The 18,723-nt window shown below is 39.5% G+C and overlaps 1 protein-coding gene and 1 long non-coding RNA gene across 9 annotated transcripts in view; one reads left to right on the top strand and one right to left on the bottom strand.

Annotated features, from left to right (window-relative positions):
• Positions 1-11,677, bottom strand: part of ECT2L (epithelial cell transforming 2 like) — a 77,345-nt gene extending 65,668 nt beyond the window's left edge. For 5 of the 7 annotated variants that reach the window (XM_070461412.1, XM_070461409.1, XM_070461410.1 and 2 more), the window contains exon 1: positions 1,837-2,131. The gene's annotated coding sequence lies outside the window, so the exon portion shown is untranslated. Of the gene's footprint in view, positions 1-1,836; positions 2,136-10,049 lie in introns of those variants that run through there. The other 2 variants (XR_011485599.1, XM_070461407.1) reach the window with 2 other exon arrangements.
• The window catches only part of LOC110137320 (uncharacterized), a 95,765-nt gene that overhangs the window by 50,437 nt on the left and 26,605 nt on the right, over positions 1-18,723 (top strand). For both annotated transcript variants that reach the window (XR_011485600.1, XR_011485601.1), the window contains exon 2: positions 8,472-8,582. This is a non-coding gene — a long non-coding RNA (uncharacterized lncRNA). The remainder of the gene's footprint in view (positions 1-8,471; positions 8,583-18,723) is intronic.

The following is an 18,723-nucleotide window of genomic DNA, read 5'->3' on the forward strand; positions in this document are numbered from 1 at the left end:
GAGGAAAATGGGGCCACAGAAGATGAGGTGGTTGGATGGCAGCCCTGACTCAATGGACATGAGTTTGAGCAAGCTCTGGGAGATAGTGAAGGATGGGGAAGCCTAGTGTGCTACAGTTCATGGGGTTTCAAAGAGTCAGATACAACTTAGCCACTGAACAACAACTATGAGCCTAATCAGACTTTCCTTGGGAAGAACCAAACTCTAAGTCTCTTCTTGAGATATGCTCCCAGCTGTGAAAGTATATGCTGGGTACCACCTTATTCCATTCAGAGATCCTATAGTGCTGTGACAGCCATTTTCTTCTTGACTCGGTCTTGCTGCAATGCGGAGTTTTAAGCAGCCTTTGTTTCTCAGAGCGTTTCTCTGTTGCTTCTCTGCTGGTTGAATGTGCGACTCAGTTGTACCTCCACTCAGATGCAGGTATCTGAGTTTTTTTGTTGTCTCTGAATTCCTTTTCATTCCTGCTTACAAACCAGACAAATTTTTTCTTCTGAGTTCCTTTAATTCTGGTAGTACCTTGGCAAATGCAGCCAGTAATAACAGACTCATTATAATAAGTCATTTTCTACCTCTTTGCATAAAGTATAAGCTTATTAGGTATATAATATGCCCTTTAAGCTATTCTAGAATATAGTTCTACACATTTTTTTGGTGACATGGATTGCTAACAGTCCAAGTTCCCAAGAACAAGTTCATGCTGCTATATTGGATGTTAATGCCACATAATTTGGAATATATTGATGCTTGTATGGCAGTACCCTACTCCTGGAGCCAATATTTGTACCTACAAAACACTTAAGGAAAAAAATATCAATTGAACTTATTCAAGAGAATAGAAAATTGGGAATTATTTCCAAGTTCTTCTATGAAGTCAACATAACGTTAACACCAAAACCCAACAAAGACCATATAAGAGAGGAATATTATAGGTTTATTATCGTAAACATAATCCTATAACAAAAATCCTAATCAAAATATTGGAACACCCAACACGCCAATATATGAAAAAGTTAACATGTCACCACCAATTTGGACTGATTCTTGGAACAAAAATTTAGTTTGATATTACAAAATCAATGTACTTATCATCAATAAAACAAAGGAGAAAATCATAAAAATCTCAGTAAATACAGAAAGTGCATTTTTTCCAGCTGTTCCATGTGGCATGCAGGATCTTAGTTCCTCAACCAGGAATCGAAACTGTGCCCCTGCAGTGGAAGCACAGAGCCCTAACCAGTGAACCACCAGGGAATTCCCCCAGAAGTGCATTTGATAAGCTTCAACTCCTGTTCGTAACAACAATAAAAATCTTAGCAATCTAGATGAACTTGGATGAAACTTTGGGTGTACTGGGATGGGGTAATTGTATTCTGCTTGTGAAAGGCATGTGAATCATGACCAGAGGGTGGGATGTCGTATACTGTCTGTACCTATGGCCAAGAATAATTGCTCCCATCCCAGTTCTTCCATCAAGAAGTTGAGTCTTATTGACCTTCTTCCCCTTGTATCTGAACTAGCACTGTCTTATTTTAACCACTAGAATGTTGTAGAAGTGATGGTTAATGACTTCTGGTCCTAGGCCTTAAGACGTGCTTTCTCTTTTTGCATCTTGAGATGTAGCTTCCATGTAAACAAGCTTAGACTAGATTACTGAATGAAGAGAGACCACATGAAAAGACAGAGGTTGAACCCAGCCCCTAGATTTTCAGCCACCCAAGTCAGAGTACCTGGTGTGTGAATGAAGTCAACTCAGGTATTCCAGTTCCAATTGAGCTCCTAGGTAAATGCAACCATATGAATGACTCCAGCCTATAAAAGAATTAGAGGACTTACCTGGTGGTACAGTAGATAAGAATCTGCCTGCCAGTGCAGAGGATATGGGTTCGATCCTTGGTCCAGGAACGTTCTACATGCTGCAGAGCAACTAAGCCTGTGGGCCACACGACTGAGCCCTCACTATTGAGCTCCAGCTGCTGAAGCCTGCAAGCTCTGGGCCCAGGCGCCACAACTACTGAGCCTGAGCTGCAACTCCTGAAGCCTGCGCACCTAGCGTCTGTGCTCTGCAACAGGAGGAACCACCACAGTGAGAAGCCCACACACCACAACGAAGAGTAGCCCCCACTGGCCACAAATAGAGGAAGTCCAAGAGTAGCAATGAAGACCTAGCACAACCAAAAATAAATAATTAATCATGAAAAAGAGGAAGTGTGCCTGCCCAGAGGAATTGTGAACCCAGAGGATTGTGAAAGACAATGATTCCTGTTTCAAATTTGGGGATGCTTTGTTATCCAGCACAGACTGACAAAGCTGAGTGTTGGTGAACATCCAGAACTGTCATAGACAGCTGGTGAAAGTGTAAATCAGTATAAGTGCTTTGAAAAGCTGTTTGGCATTATTTCCTAAAGTTAAAAATATGCATACAGTTGACTCAACAGAAAAACATGCACATATAAACCAAATATATCCATAAGAGTATTCATAGCTGCACTGGATAGCTCCAAACTGGAAACAACCCAAGCATCCATCAGTAGTTGAATGGATAAATATATTGTCATATATTCATGCAATAAAATGTTATAGATCAATGAACAGGCTGCTGCTACACACAACAATATGCACAAATCACACATCATAAGACATTTAAAAAGGAAGCTGGGAACAAAATAACACATTTTGTATAGTCTCATTTATATGAAGTTCTACACTGTAGTTTTCAAAGTCAGAATAGTGGTTATCTTTAGTGAGGAAAGAGATGGGAATGACTAGAAGGGATATGAGAAGGGATTTTGGGGTGATGGTACTGATCTAAGAATGGGACCCTAGGTGAATCCACTTCATAATTTATTGAGTATTACCCTTAGGACTTACATATTTTTCTATCTTCTATTTCAATTAAGAAGTTTTAAAAGAATAATATCAAACACTACTAATTTCCTAGTAAATTAGTAAAAAAAAAAGTACAACTTTATAAAGAAAATTAGAAAACTTTACTGAAAAACAACTTTTAAAGAACTAAATAAATGGAAAGACATGTTTGATTCATGTATTAGAGATTCAGAAAAATGAAGAAACTAATTCATTCAAATTGATCTACAGATTCAATGGAATCTCAGAAAAAAAAAAAAAAGTCCCAAAGAGAGATTTTGGGAGTCAGGGGTGTGTGTGTAACTTGAAAAGCTGAGTTTAAAATATTCATGGAAGTTTAAAGGACTAAAGTTGGGAATTCCCTGGCAGTCCAGTGGTTAGGACTCCACATTTTCACTGCTGTGGGCCTGGATTCAATCCCTTCTGGGGAACTAAGATCCCATAAACCAAGTGGCATGGCCAAGAAATAAAGGGCTAAAGTAGTCCAGATGGTCTGGAAGAGCAAGAGAAGGAGATGTGTTTCTAGATATCAAGACTTATAATAGGGAGGGATAGATACGGAGTTTGGGATTAACATACACACAATACTGTATATAAAATAGATACAGTATTTCTTATTGTATCTATGAACCTACTGTATAACACAAGGAACTATATTCACTATCTTGTAATAACCTATGGCAGAAAAGAACCTGAAAAAGAATGGTGGTGGTGGTGTAGTCGCTAAGTCGTGTCCAACTCTTGTGACCCCATGGACTGTATCCTGACAGGTTCCTCTGTCCATGGAATTTTCCAGGCAAGAATACTGGAGAGGGTTGCTATTTCCTCCTCCAGGGGCTCTCCCCAACCCAGGGATCAAACCTGGGTCTCCTGCATTGCAGGCAGATTATTTATCGACTGAGCCACAAGGGAAGCCCTTGTGGGGCTTTTTAAAAAATTAATTATAGTTGATGTACAAAGCTATGTTAGTTTCAGGTGTATAGCCAAGTTTTATATATATATAAACTATATCACAACTATGGGCTTCCCTGGTAGCTCAGTTAGTTGGTAAAGAATCTGCCTGCAATGCAGGAGACTGCTTGCCAACACAAGAGACGCAAGTTTGATCCCTGAGTCAGGAATATCCCCTAGAGAAGGAAATGGCTAATGGCTACCCACTTCAGTAATCTTGCAGGGAAATCCCATGGACAGAAGAGCCTGAGGGCTACAGTCCATGGGGCTGCAAGAGTTAGACACAACCGAGTGACTAAATCACAATCACCACCACATCACAACTATATCTTATTTTTTTAAAAAAGGATATATTGTATAGCATGGGGAATTATAGCCATTACCTTGTAATAACTTTTAATCAAGTATAATCTGTAAAACTGTTGAATCCCTATGCTATACACCTGAAATTAAAACATTGCAAATCAACTATATGTCAATAAGAAATTAATATTAAAAAGACTTTATAAAGCTGCAGTAATATGATAACATGGTATTAGCATGGGGACAGACAACTAATCACAGGAGCAGAAGAGAAAATCCAAAATAGACTCATGTAAATCAGACACTTCTTAGATGACAAATCAAAGAGGAAGAGAGAGATTTTTTTCATTTATAGAAAAATAGAATATTTTAAAAGAGAAAAGCAAGTGGACCCCTTTCTCATACCATACCACACACACATAAAAATCTGGAGGCTTTTTATACATAAAATCAATTACATATGGTTTGTGAGTGCCCAGAAGACAAAATTAAGAACAATGGATGAGGTCAGAGGGATGGATTTTGGCTCAGTCTAAGTAGGAAAACAATCGCTTCAGCAGCATTAGCTGTCCTGGGAGATTATGTCCATTACAGAAGGCATTAAAACACAAATTGGATGACTGCTTCTCAGTGAAATTATAGCTGAGGTTCAAGCATCAGAAATGTTTAAGTTTCTAAGCAACCTCTGTTGCTATAAATACCGAGGGGGAACAATGTGAATTTCTTTAGCCTAGAGTAGCTGAGGAAATTTTTTTGGCAACTCAGAAAAGTATGAAAATAAGACAAACACTGGTGGTGCCTCTACACTTATTACACTTCAGTCAGATAGAAGCACATTTTAAAAATGAGTATCTCAGAAAGGCATGCACCATATTAGGAAGGGCAGCATGACATGGTGAGCACCAAATTTGGATTCCTGCTCTGATCTCCCCCAAATTGAAGCTTTTAGGGGCTTCTCCGGTGGTCAAGTGATTAAGACTCCCTGCTTCCCATTGCAGGGGACATGGGTTTGATTCCTGGTCTGGGAACTAAGATCCCAAGTGCCATGTGGACATAGCCAAAAGAAAAAAAAAATTGAAGCTTCACAGATAATTTCATCTCAGGCCTCAGTCTCATGTGTGAAGCAAGGCAGTGATGTGTCTTGGCAAACTACACTACAACAATGTTCGGATAAAAACCTCATGGCAATGTGGAAAATTAATACCTCCCTCTGAATCAACATTAAATGAAAACAAATCCTTAGTTTCATAAGATGCCCAGCTGTTGTTACGTGAAATGTCTCTAAGAGCCAACATAAGGGATTTTTATTTAGCAAGTTCTCAGAATTGTTATTATCCTCTGTGGTAAGGGATTTGCTGAATTACAAAATGAGCGTAACATTGCAGAAAGAATAGTTACTATCTCTGCTGGTGGGCTTCAATATGTGGATATAGTACATCATATATAGATATACAGACTCAGATGCAAATTCCCACAGAATTATATTCATTCTCTTAGACTAATATCTTACTTCATTGACTAACTTACAGTTATTTGACTGAGGGAGAGACAGCTTGCTGGTAATCACTACTTCTTTAAATGAAATGATTTCTTTTCAGTCTGGCATTTAAAATCTCTCCAAGTAGTAGCTCCATAAGATATTAATAGGTATTTCCCAGAAAAAGAGGATATGTGGTTAAATATGCCTGGAAATGATTGATGGAACAAAATTAAAATTGTGGGGTTTTTTTTGCAGGATATTTTAGAAATTTAGGATGTTGATGTCCATAGTCAGTCTCCAAGAGAAGGATATAATATGTAGCATTTCCCTTGTTCGTTGCTATAGGAGCCTATCATGAAGAGTATTAGTTATCTGATGTGGGTAACATGGTGGGTATATAGTGCTAAGTAACAAACGGTCCCAAAACTTAGTTGCACTAAAAAAGCATTTATGGGACTTTCCTGGTAGGTCAGTGGCTAAGACTCTGAGCTCCCAAGGCAGGGGGCCCAGGTACGATCCCTGGTCAGGGAATTAGATCTCACAGGCCCCAACTAAGAATTCACATGTGCCAACTAAGAGTTTACATGCCACAACTAGAGTGAAGATCTTGTGTGCTGCAACTAAAACCCAGTGCAACCAAACAAATAAATTTAAAAAAATTTAAAAAAAAAGCATATATTCTATCATAGTTTCCATGAGTCAGGGGTCAAGCATGGCTTAACTAGGTTCTCTGGTTCAGGATCTCTCATAACCCAAGAGTCAGCTGGGGCTTTTGTCATTGCAAAGCTGAACTGTGGAAGGAGCCGCTTCCAAACCCAGGTAGAGGGCTGTCAGCAAGATTCAGTTCCTCACAGGCTGTTGGAACAAGACTTCGTTGTAGGTTGGCGGTTCCCCTTCCAGCTGGGTTTTCCACAGCTTAGCTCACAAAATGGTAAGCAAGCGAGAGGGTAAGAGAGCGCAGGCAAGATGGAAGCCAGAGTCTGTGATAAAATCTCAGAAGTAATATACCATCACTTTTGATTAGTCAGAGCAGGGGTCAGTAAACATGCTCAGCAGGCCGTATTTGGCCCACAGCCTATTTTTGTAAACAGTTTTGTTGGAAGACAGCTAATCACATTTATTACATATTGACTGTGGTGACTTTTGTAGTATAATAGTAGAATTGAATAATTGGGAAAGAAACAATATGGCCCACAGAGCTAAAAATATATTACTACCTGGCCCTTTACAGATAAAGTTTGGCAGCCCCTGCATTAGAAACGATTTTAGCCCACACTTGAGGGGAGGAGTTTCACAAGGGCAGGAATACCAGGAGGCTGGGGTTGTAGGGAGTCATTTTAGAAGCTGCCTATCATATAGTGCCTGCCAACAGGTAGAAAGTGTGAGTTGCTCAGTCATGTCCGACTTTTGCAACCCCATGGACTGTAACCCACCTGGTTCTTCTGTCCATGAAATTCTCCAGGCAAGAATATTGGAGTGGGTTGCTATTTCTGCCTCCAGGGGATCTTCCCAACCCAGGAATCGAACCCTCATCTCTTATGTCTCCTGCACTGGCAAGCAGGTTTTTTACAACTAGCACCACCTGGGAAACCTGCCAACTGTTATGGACTTGATAAGTATTTGCTGAGTGAGTAAATGAGTAATTCTACCACATCTACCAATTTTCTAAATGCAAGAGCTGAAAGGAAAGTTACTAACCAAGAAAAAGCCCAATTCCTTCACTGATTATTAGGGCCTGACTATTGCATCACAACTGTAACAACTTATCTACTTGTGTGATCTTATTAGTAATGTCCATCATTGTGTCAAGTGAGTTAGGTGGTAAAATAAGCTTACAATCGAATTCATATGTAGATAGGACAGTTTTTTTTTTTTTATGACATCAGCAACTGGAAGATAGCATACTTATTTGAGGTGAGAATTCACTCTGGGGGCAAGAATAGATATTGTGAATTATAATACACAATAAGGCAGCTACAATATATTCTAATACCAAGAGAGACATGAAACCTGAGTACAAAATCAAATTCTCATCCATTTTTTCATCTTCTCAGTGTCCTTTCTCCAAAAGCCAAACACTGTACCATAAAGATCTCCCTTGATCACTTAGGATCTCTCTTGTTTTTACACAAAGCAGTGTCACTCTTAGAAGAGGGAATATCCTGCTGCTGCTTCACTTACAGCCTAGCTTTTCCACTGAATTGAAACTCCAGCATGGGTGACCCAAACTGGAGAACTCCTTCTTACTTCACTTGGTAAAACAAGGGCTCTACATATTTCTAAAGTTTGATGGAAAAGGATAGTAAAATATGAGATCCTAGTCTGTAGGTCTTCTCATGTGTAATTGGATCCAACAAACATAATAAGTAACAAAATCAAAGTGGGGAGAGGAACATGTCATAAATGCTGTATCTATATCCTTTTTTTGAATAGCTACTCTTAACTGGCATGGTGCTAGTAAGTCTCTTTCCTACACATAAGCTCATATATTTCTCACATTCACCTTGAGAGTTTTATTACAGACAAGAACAGGGAAATCATCTATGGTCACACAGGCAGTAATTGGCTATCCAATTTAAAGATTATACTGGATTTTCCCTTTAATTTGATATATGACTATTAAGGGTTAATTTGGAAATATACTTTCTATTCCGTGACTGACTCTTCTTTATAACTGACATCATATCAATGAGAAACTTAGCAAGTGACACTGGTACTTCCATGCTTAGTGAAAGAAAAGGGGGTGATTCGTATGACAATCAAAGCCAGACTAAAGGGTGAGATGGCTGGACAATCGCCAGTCCATACAGAGAGTCCATCATCACTGGGATAAATCAGAACCATGTTGTCCTTAACTATGTTTCCACAGGTGACTGGTTACACAGTTGGAGGAATGTAAATTACTCTGGTTCTGCTCCACAGGACAAGACACTGGCTTGGAGTGGAAACCGAAAACAAAACATTGTTCCCTGGCACAGAGGTACCTACATTTGAGTACTTTGGCAATTCACACTGCAAGTTGTACAATGATTCATTTATTTTATTATCTAAATTTTAATTCTTTAAATATGCCTCCTCTTGGGTTGCATGGTTCTAAAGACTGTAGAAAAGAACAGGTGTAGAGAAAAAGTGAGTGTGATTGAAGAAAAAATAGAAATGAAAGATAATTCTAGTTAAATGTCCAATATGCAGGGCATGTAAAAACAAGACACCTGAATGTCAACTTGTATATAATTTTTATTAAATGCACAAATAAATACTGAAAATAACCGCATGCCTTGAGGAAATCTGCCCGATTAACAGCATAGGAAATACCACACTGTGGGCCAAAACCTGCTCCTCAGTGGCTTCAGTAGGGTCCTACGCTTTTCGACCCTGTAGACTGAAGCCCGCCAGGCTCCTCTGTCCATGGGGTTCTCCAGCAAGAATACTGGAGCGGGTGGCCATGTCCTCCTCCAGGGGATCTTCCCAAGTCAGGGATTAAACCTACCTCTCCTGCGTTGCAGGCAGATTCTTTACCCCTGAGCCCCCGGGGAAGCCCGTGAGCCAAAACTGGACATATTCAAATGATGAATTTGCTCACTGATAGAGAAGTTTAAAGTTATAAACATTAAAATTATAACAAGAAGCGACTGTACTATTTAAATTCATTTGAGAAAAATAACCAATTATTGTTGTTCTAAAACTTTCTAGTCTCAATCCTTACTTTCTTTCATGGAAATAATGGGTTTTAGAGCATGATTTTTGAGGCTCTTATGGTGCACAAAAGTCAAAATGGGCTTGAAAACAATTATACGGGTTGAGCTGCACTTGAATACATGCGACATCTGGATATTCTGTTCTGATATATGGCAAGATTTGTTAATAAGTAGAGCGTAAGTACTTTTAAAAGGATAAATATAAGTACCATGATGTGATCCTATTGACCTATTTACGAATATAATCCTATTCATCAAATCTTAGCATATTAACTTTCCTGAGCTATGCAGTTCTAACCATGAACTGTACTCTCGGGTTCTTTGTGTTTCTCCTTTGCTACCCCCCGCCCACCCCTCCCGTTCTCCACATTTCTGACTCCGCGGGAGGAAAAGGGCGAGAACGAGCCAACGAAGGGTGGGAGTCGTTGTGAGCGAGTTCAGAATTCTACGAAAATCAGTGTTTTCCGAAGTGCTAAAGAAAGTGACTTCATCTCTACCCCAAATGCGTGCTCTGCAGAAGCTAAGAGTTCACTGGCAACGGCCCAGTTCAAACCTGACCTTAGGCAGGGACAGTTTCATTCCTCCCAAGCGCCAATTCTGGGCGCCGGTTCCTCAAGGTCACGGAAGGGGAGCCCAGCGCGGGCGCAGCTTAGGGTCTTCGCGAGGCTGCACCGGGAACTAAACCGCCCAGGCGCTAGACCCCGACGCCCCCAAGAAAAGCTGTGCGGCCCAGAGGCCAAGAGCTTTACCTCCAGGAGGTGGCGGAGAGAGCCGGCTCCTGGCGGTTGCCTCCTCTTTGGAGCGTGGAGGGGCGAGAGCAGGACGCTGGCCGCAGCCCGGGGAAGGGCCTGGGTCTGCAGCGCGCCGTTTCCATAGAGTCCCGACAACACGGCCCGGCCCTGCCCCGCCCCGCCGGCGACTCTGCAGCATCCGCATCCACAACCCGCAGCCCGGCCTGAGCGGCTGGAGGGGCCGGCTGGCCAGCTGTCCCAGCTGGGGGCCGAGAAGCCGGGCGGACTACACCCCCATCATCAGGGCTGCACCGGATTCTGGCCAGGTCGGCGATCCTGCTCCTTTGTCACGCTCCAGGGAGTTTGTGACAGGATCCCAGGAGTCGCTATAGTCTTAGAAGCCCCTGAAGACGCAGAGCAGGGGAGCCAAACTCCAACAGGAGACTTGGATCTTGAAGCCAGTGTTTGCTTGGTCTCCATTGTCAGTAACTTCAAGGCTGTGTGATGCAAACGGTGGGATTTCTTAATCTTCAGTAAATCCTCCGAATATTTTAATACTATTGCCAATTTTCACATTATACAAGAGGTACCAAAGCCCAAACAATATCCTTCTTGATAAGTTTTTATTGATTCTGGTCAAAATGCCTTTAAGTATTTATTGTGAAGCCTTTTTTTTTTTTTTTAATATGTAGATGAACAGTTACTGCCAAGGAAAAATGTTCACAACATGAAAAGTCTGTTAGAAAACTATATGAATTGTGCTACCTAATTTTTGTAATTTTCCAAGTCCCCTGGTGGCTCAGATGGTAAACAATCTGCCTGCAATGTGGGAGACCTGAGTTTGATCCCTGGGTCGGGAAGATCCCCAGGAGAAGGGAATGGCTACCCACTCCAGTATTCTTCCCTGGAGAATTTCAGACAGAGAAGTCTGACGGGCTACAGTCCATGGGCTCACTAAGAGTCAGATACTACTGGGAGACTACACTTTCACTTTAATTTTTGTAAATAAATGTTTAAGAACTCTGGAAGTATGTGAACAAATGTTAAATGGTTTGCTCTGGTAGTACTTTTTAAAAATCCAATTTTAAGTAAAAAGTTTCTACAGTAAACATGTGTGTTAAGTCGCTTCAGTTGTGTCCGACTCTTTGAGACCCTACGGACCGTAGCCCACCAGGCTCCTCAGTCCAAGGGATTCTCCAGGCAAGGATACTGAAGTGGGTTGCCATTTCCTTCTCCAGGGGATCTTCCCGGCTAAGGGATTGAACCTGTGTCTCTTGCATCTCCTGCTTCTCTAGGATCACCTGCATTGGCAGACAGGTTCTTTACCACTAGCGCCACCTGGGAAGGTAAATACATAACAACTGTATAATAATAAATTTTATTCTAACTAGGTTTTGTTCTAATCCAAGTACCTCATGTTTTTTTGCTGTTTTCTTTTAACATGTTTAAGTTGTGTGAAAGGATACAAATTAAATAAACTAAAAATTTGTCACCTGAGACCCACATAGAGTTCCTTGACACAAAGGACAAATGAACCAACTGAACAAACAAGGTCAATCTACTGCTCTGTCACTAAGCCACAGGAAACAGCTTTTTCTTTACTCTGTCTCAGGACTTATCCAAGAAAAACATGTCAAATGACAGAGTTTCCTTTTGCTATGTCAGACCTAGGATGCTCTTTCCCCTGGAATCCCTATCCGCTTATCTCAACAGAAAAGTTTTGAGGGTTGCATTTAATGTTCTGGTGCATTTTTAAAAGGGGTATTAAAAAGATGATTAGATAAAGTGACCAAAATTCTTTCAACTCAGGATGCCAAAATTTACTGAAATTGAGATTTTTAAAAAATAGTGTTCAGTGGGTCCCTGCCCTCCCCCATCTCCATTTAGGGGCTTGTTTCTGTGGCCTGGAAACAAGGTGGAAGAAGCATGGGCCTATTCTACAAGGTGAAGGTAAGTGAGCTATAAGTGGATAAACAAAATGTGGTATAACAATACAACAGAATATGATTCAGCCAGGAAAAGAAGTACTGATACATGCTACAACATGGATGAAACTTGAAATCTTGAAAACATTATAGGAAGTTAAAGAAGCCAGTCACAAAAGCTGTGTAAGGTATAATTCTATTGATAGAAAATGTCCAGAATTGGCAAATCCATGGAAACAGAAAGTAGATTACTGTTGTCAAGGGCTGAAGGGTTTGGGAGACAGGGAATGACTGCTAATGAGTTTCTTTCTGAGGTGATGAAAATGTTCTAGCTAGAATTAAATTATGGTGATGAACGCACAACTGAATCTACTAAAAACCAATGAATTACACACTTTAAAAGGGAAAATTTTATGGCATATAAATTATTTCAATAAAGTTATTTAAAAGCTAATGTTAGTATTAATAAGCTACTGAATGCTGAACATTACTGGTGTCAACTATCGTGCTAAGGATCTTATACATACATGTTTTACTTCCTTTTTTTTTTCCATTTATTTTTATTAGTTGGAGGCTAATTACTTTACAACATTGCAGTGGTTTTTGTCATACATTGAAATGAATTAGCCATGGATTTACATGTATTCCCCATCCCATTCCCCCCTCCCACCTCCCTCTCCACCCAATCCCTCTGGGTCTTCCCAGTGCACCAGGCCCGAGCACTTGTCTCATGCATCCAACCTGGGCTGGTGATCTGTTTCACCCTAGATAATATACATGTTTCGATGCTGTTCTCTTGGAACATCCCACCCTCGCCTTCTCCCACAGAGTCCACAAGTCTGTTCTATACATCTGAGTCTCTTTTTCTGTTTTGCATATAGGGTTATCATTACCATCATTCTAAATTCCATATATATGTGTTAGTATACTGTAATCGTCTTTATCTTTCTGGCTTACTTCGCTCTGTATAATGGGCTCCAGTTTCATCCATCTCATTAGAACTGATCCAAATGAATTCTTTTTAATGGCTGAGTAATATTCCATGGTGTATATATACCACAGCTTCCTCATCCATTCGTCTGCTGTTGGGCATCTAGGTTGCTTCCATGTCCTGGCTATTATAAACAGTGCTGCGATGAACATTGGGGTGCACGTGTCTCTTTCAGATCTGGTTTCCTTGGTGTGTATGCCCAGAAGTGGGATTGCAGGGTCATATGGCAGTTCTATTTCCAGCTTTTTAAGAAATCTCCACACTGTTTTCCATAGTGGCTGTATTAATTTGCATTCCCACCAACAGTGTAAGAGGGTTTCCTTTTCTCCACACCCTCTCCAGCATTTATTACTTGTAGACTTTTGGATAGCAGCCATCCTGACTGGTGTGTAATGGTACCTCATTGAGGTTTTGATTTGCATTTCTCTGATAATGAGTGATGTTGAGCATCTTTTCATGTGTTTTTTTTTTTTGCCATCTGTATGTCTTCCTTGGAGAAATGTCTGTTTAGTTCTTTGGCCCATTTTTTGATTGGGTCATTTATTTTTCTGGAGTTGAGCTGGAGGAGTTGCTTGTATATTTTTGAGATTAATCCTTTGTCTGTTGCTTCGTTTGCTATTATTTTCTCCCAATCTGAGGGCTGTCTTTTCACCTTGCTTATAGTTTCCTTTGTTGTGCAAAAGCTTTTAAGTTTCATTAGGTCCCATTTGTTTATTTTTGCTTTTGTTTCTAATATTCTGGGAGGTGGGTCATAGAGGATCCTGCTGTGATTTATGTCGGAGAGTGTTTTGCCTATGTTCTCCTCTAGGAGTTTTATAGTTTCTGGTCTTACATTTAGATCTTTAATCCATTTTGAGTTTATTTTTGTGTATGGTGTTAGAAAGTGTTCTAGTTTCATTCTTTTACAGGTGGTTGACCAGTTTTCCCAGCACCACTTGTTAAAGAGGTTGTCTTTTTTCCATTGTATATCCTTGCCTCCTTTGTCGAAGATAAGGTGACCATAGGTTCGTAGATTTATCTCTGGGCTTTCTATTCTGTTCCATTGATCTATATTTTGGTCTTTGTGCCAGTACCATACTGTCTTGATGACTGTGACTTTGTAGTATAGTCTGAAGTCAGGCAGGTTGATTCCTCCAGTTCCATTCTTCTTTCTCAAGGTTACTTTGGCTATTCGAGGTTTTTTGTATTTCCATACAAATTGTGAAATTATTTGTTCTAGTTCTGTGAAAAATACCGTTGGTAGTTTGATAGGGATTGCATTGAATCTATAGATTGCTTTGGGTAGTATAGCCATTTTGACAATATTGATTCTTCCAATCCATGAACACGGTATATTTCTCCATCTGTTTGTGTCCTCTTTGATTTCGTTCATCAGTGTTTTATAGTTTTCTATGTATAGGTCTTTTGTTTCTTTAGGTAGATATACTCCTAAGTATTTTATTCTTTTTGTTGCAATGGTGAATGGTATTGTTTCCTTAATTTCTGTTTTCTCATTGTTAGTGTATAGGAATGCAAGAGATTTCTGTGTGTTAATTTTATATCCTGCAACTTTACTGTATTCATTGATTAGCTCTAGTAATTTTCTGGTAGAGTCTTTAGGGTTTTCTATGTAGAGGATCATGTCATCTGCAAACAGAGAGAGTTTTACTTCTTCTTTTCCTATCTGGATTCCTTTTACTTCTTTTTCTGCCCTGATTGCTGTGGCCAACACTTCCAAAACTATGTTGAATAGTAGTGGTGAGAGTGGGCACCCTTGTCTTGTTCCTGATTTCAGGGGAAATGCTTTCAATTTTTCACCATTGAGGGTGATGCTTGCTGTGGGTTTGTCATATATAGCTTTTATTATGTTGAGGTATGTTCCTTCTATTCCTGCTTTCTGGAAAGTTTTAATCATAAATGAGTGTTGAATTTTGTCAAAGGCTTTCTCTGCATCTATTGAGATAATCATATGGTTTTTATCTTTCAATTTGTTAATGTGGTGTATTACATTGATTGATTTGCGGATATTAAAGAATCCTTGCATTCCTGGGATAAAGCCCACTTGGTCATGGTGTATGATTTTTTTAATATGTTGTTGGATTCTGTTTGCTAGAATTTTGTTAAGGATTTTTGCTTCTATGTTCATCAGCGATATTGGCCTGTAGTTTTCTTTTTTTGTGGCATCTTTGTCTGGTTTTGGAATTAGGGTGATGGTGGCCTCATAGAATGAGTTTGTCAGTTTACCTTCTGCAATTTTCTGGAAGAGTTTGAGTAAGATAGGTGTTAGCTCTTCTCTAAATTTTTGGTAGAATTCAGCTGTGAAGCCATCTGGTCCTGGGCTTTTGTTTGCTGGAAGATTTCTGATTACAGTTTCGATTTCCTTGCTTGTGATGGCTCTGTTAAGATCTTCTATTTCTTCCTGGTTCAGTTTTGGAAAGTTATACTTCTCTAAGAACTTGTCCATTTCTTCCAAGTTGTCCATTTTATTGGCATAGAGCTGCTGGTAGTAGTCTCTTGTGATCCTTTGTATTTCAGTGTTGTCTGTTGTGATCTCTCCATTTTCGTTTCTAATTTTGTTAATTTGGTCTTCTCCCTTTGTTTCTTAATGAGTCTTGCTAATGGTTTGTCAATTTTATTTTTTCAAAAAACCAGCTTTTAGCTTTGTTGATTTTTGCTATGGTCTCTTTAGTTTCTTTTGCATTTATTTCTGCCCTAATTTTTAAGATTTCTTTCCTTCTACTAACCCTGGGGTTCTTCATTTCTTCCTTCTCTAGTTGCTTTAGGTATAGAGTTAGGTTATTTATTTGACTTTTTTCTTGTTTCTTGAGGTAGGCCTGTAATGCTATGAATCTTCCCCTTAGCACTGCTTTTACAGTGTCCCATAGGTTTTGTTTTCATTTTCATTCATTTCTATGCATATTTTGATTTCTTTTTTTATTTCTTCTATGATTTGTTGGTTATTCAGAAGCGTGTTGTTTAGCCTCCATATGTTTGAATTTTTAATTTTTTTTTCCTGTAATTGAGATCTAATCTTACTGCACTGTGGTCAGAAAAGTTGACTGGAATGATTTCAATTTTTTTGAATTTACCAAGACTAGATTTATGGCCCAGGATGTGATCTATTCTGGAGAAGGTTCCGTGTGCACTTGAGAAAAAGGTGAAGTTGATTGTTTTGGGGTGAAACGTCCTATAGATGTCAATTAGGTCCAGCTGGTCCATTGTGTCCTTTAAAGTTTGTGTTTCCTTGTTCATTTTCTGTTTAGTTGATCTATCCATAGTTTTGAGTGGGGTATTAAAGTCTCCTACTATTATTGTGTTACTATTAATTTCCTCTTTCATACTCGTTAGTGTTTGCCTTACATATTGTGGTGCTCCTATGTTGGGTGCATATATAATTGTTATATCTTCTTCTTGGATTGATCCTTTGATCATTATGTAGTGTCCATCTTTGTCTCTTTTCACAGCCTTTATTTGAAAGTCTATTTTATCTGATATGAGTATTGCGACTCCTGCTTTCTTTTGGTCTCCATTTGCGTGGAATATTTTTTTCCAGCCCTTCACTTTTAGTCTGTATGTGTCCCTTGCTTTGAGGTGGGTCTCTTGTAGACAGCATATATAGGGATCTTGCTTTTGTATCCATTCAGCCAGCCTTTGTCTTTTGGTTGGGGCATTCAACCCATTTACATTTAAGGTAATTATTGATAGGTATGGTCCCGTTGCCATTTATTTTGTTGTTTGGGGTTCACATTTATACCACCTTTCTGTGTTTCCTGTCTAGAGAAGATCCTTTAGTATTTGTTGAAGAGCTGGTTTGGTGGTCTGAATTCTCTCAGCTTTTGCTTGTCTGTAAAGCTTTTGAGTTCTCCTTCATATCTGAATGAGATTCTTGCTGGGTAGAGTAATCTAGGTTGTAGGTTATTCTCTTTCATTACTTTAAGTATGTCCTGCCATTCCCTTCTGGCCTGAAGGGTTTCTATTGATAGATCAGCTGTTATCCTTATGGGAATCCCTTTGTGTGTTATTTGTTGTTTCTCCCTTGCTGCTTTTAATATTTGTTCTTTGTGTTTGATCTTTGTTAATTTGATTAATATGTGTCTTGGGGTGTTTTGCCTTGGGTTTATCCTGTTTGGGACTCTCTGGCTTTCTTGGACTTGGGTGGCTATTTCCTTCCCCATTTTAGGGAAGTTTTCAGCTATTATCTCCTCGAGTAACTTCTCATGGCCTTTTTGTCTTCTTCTTCTGGGACTCCTATGATTCGAATGTTGGGGTGTTTCACATTGTCCCAGAGGTCCCTGAGGTTGTCCTCATTTCTTTTGATTCTTTTTTCTTTTTTCCTCTCTGCTTCATTTATTTCCACCATTTTATCTTCTAACTCACTTATCCTATCTTCTGTCTCTGTTATTCTACTCATGGTTCCCTCCAGAGTGTTTCTGATCTCATTTATTTCATTATTAATTTTTAATTGACTTTTTTTTATTTCTTCTAGGTCCTTGTTAAACATTTCTTGCATCTTCTCAATCTTTGTCTCCAGGCTATTTATTTGTAACTCCATTTTGTTTTCAAGATTTTGGATCATTTTTATTATCATTATTCTAAATTCTTTTTCAGGTAGATTCCCTATTGTCCTCCTCTTTTGTTTGACTTGGTGGGCTTTTTTCATGTTCCTTTACCTGTTGGGTATTTCTCTGCCTTTTCATCTTGTTTAGATTGCTGTGTCTGGAGTGAGCTTTCTGTATTCTTGTGGTCTGTGGTTCCTTTTTATTGTGGAGCTTTCACCCAGTGGGTGGGGTTGGACAATTGGTTTGTCAAGGTTTCCTGGTTAGGGAAGCTTGTGTCAGCGTTCTGGCGCGTGGAATTGGATTTCTTCTCTCTGGAGTGCAATGGAGTGTCCAGTAATGACTTTTGCGATGGGTCTATGTGTTAGGTGTGACTTTGGACAGCCTGTATGTTGACACTCAGGTCTATGTTCCTGCGTTGCTAAAGAATTTGCATGGTATGTCTTGTACTGGAGCTTATTGGCTCTTGGGTGGTGGTTGGTTTTGGTGTAGGTATGGAGGCTTTTGGATGGTCTCTTATTCCTTAATGTTCCGCGTAGTCAGGAGTTTTCTGGTTTTGTCAGGTTTTGGGCTTAAGTCTCCTGCCTCTGGATTTCAGTTTTATTCTTCCAATAGTCTCAAGACTTCTCCAACTACACAGCACTGATAATAAAACTTCTAGGTTAATAGTGAAAAGATTAATGGTGAACCAGAGAGGTTCACAGAGTTACATGAAGAATAGGAGAGGGAGGAAGGAGATAGAGGTGAGCAGGAGGAGAAAAAGGGGACTCAAGAGGAGAGAGACAGATCTACGCAGTTATCTGTTCCCAAAGTGTTCTCCGTAGCCCAGACACCCACAAAGATTCACAGAATTGGATTGGGAAGAGAAGGGGAAAGGAGGAAATAGAGGTGTTCTGAGGTAGAAAACAGAGGGTCAAAAGTGGGAGAGTAATCACCACACTCCTGAATAGAAATGGGAACTGAATATTGGATTCTTAAATGTCTAAAATTTATATCACATTCTGAAAAACAAAGATTAAAAATCTAGTGCAGAGGTTAGACTCTTTGAAATACAATATTTAAAAACAAAAACAAAAACATGCAAAAAAATTTAGAAATGTATATGAAGTTTGGTTTAAAAATAGGGTTTCTCTCTTTTTTTTTTTTTGGCAAGGCTATAGTGAAATGAAAATGAAAATTAAGGAATAATAGAGGAGTATTAGAGGACTTTAAAAGGAAATAGGAGAGAAAAACAAGAAAAA

This window comes from Odocoileus virginianus, chromosome 34 (assembly GCF_023699985.2).
Source record: "Odocoileus virginianus isolate 20LAN1187 ecotype Illinois chromosome 34, Ovbor_1.2, whole genome shotgun sequence".
Classification (NCBI taxonomy): domain Eukaryota; kingdom Metazoa; phylum Chordata; class Mammalia; order Artiodactyla; family Cervidae; genus Odocoileus; species Odocoileus virginianus.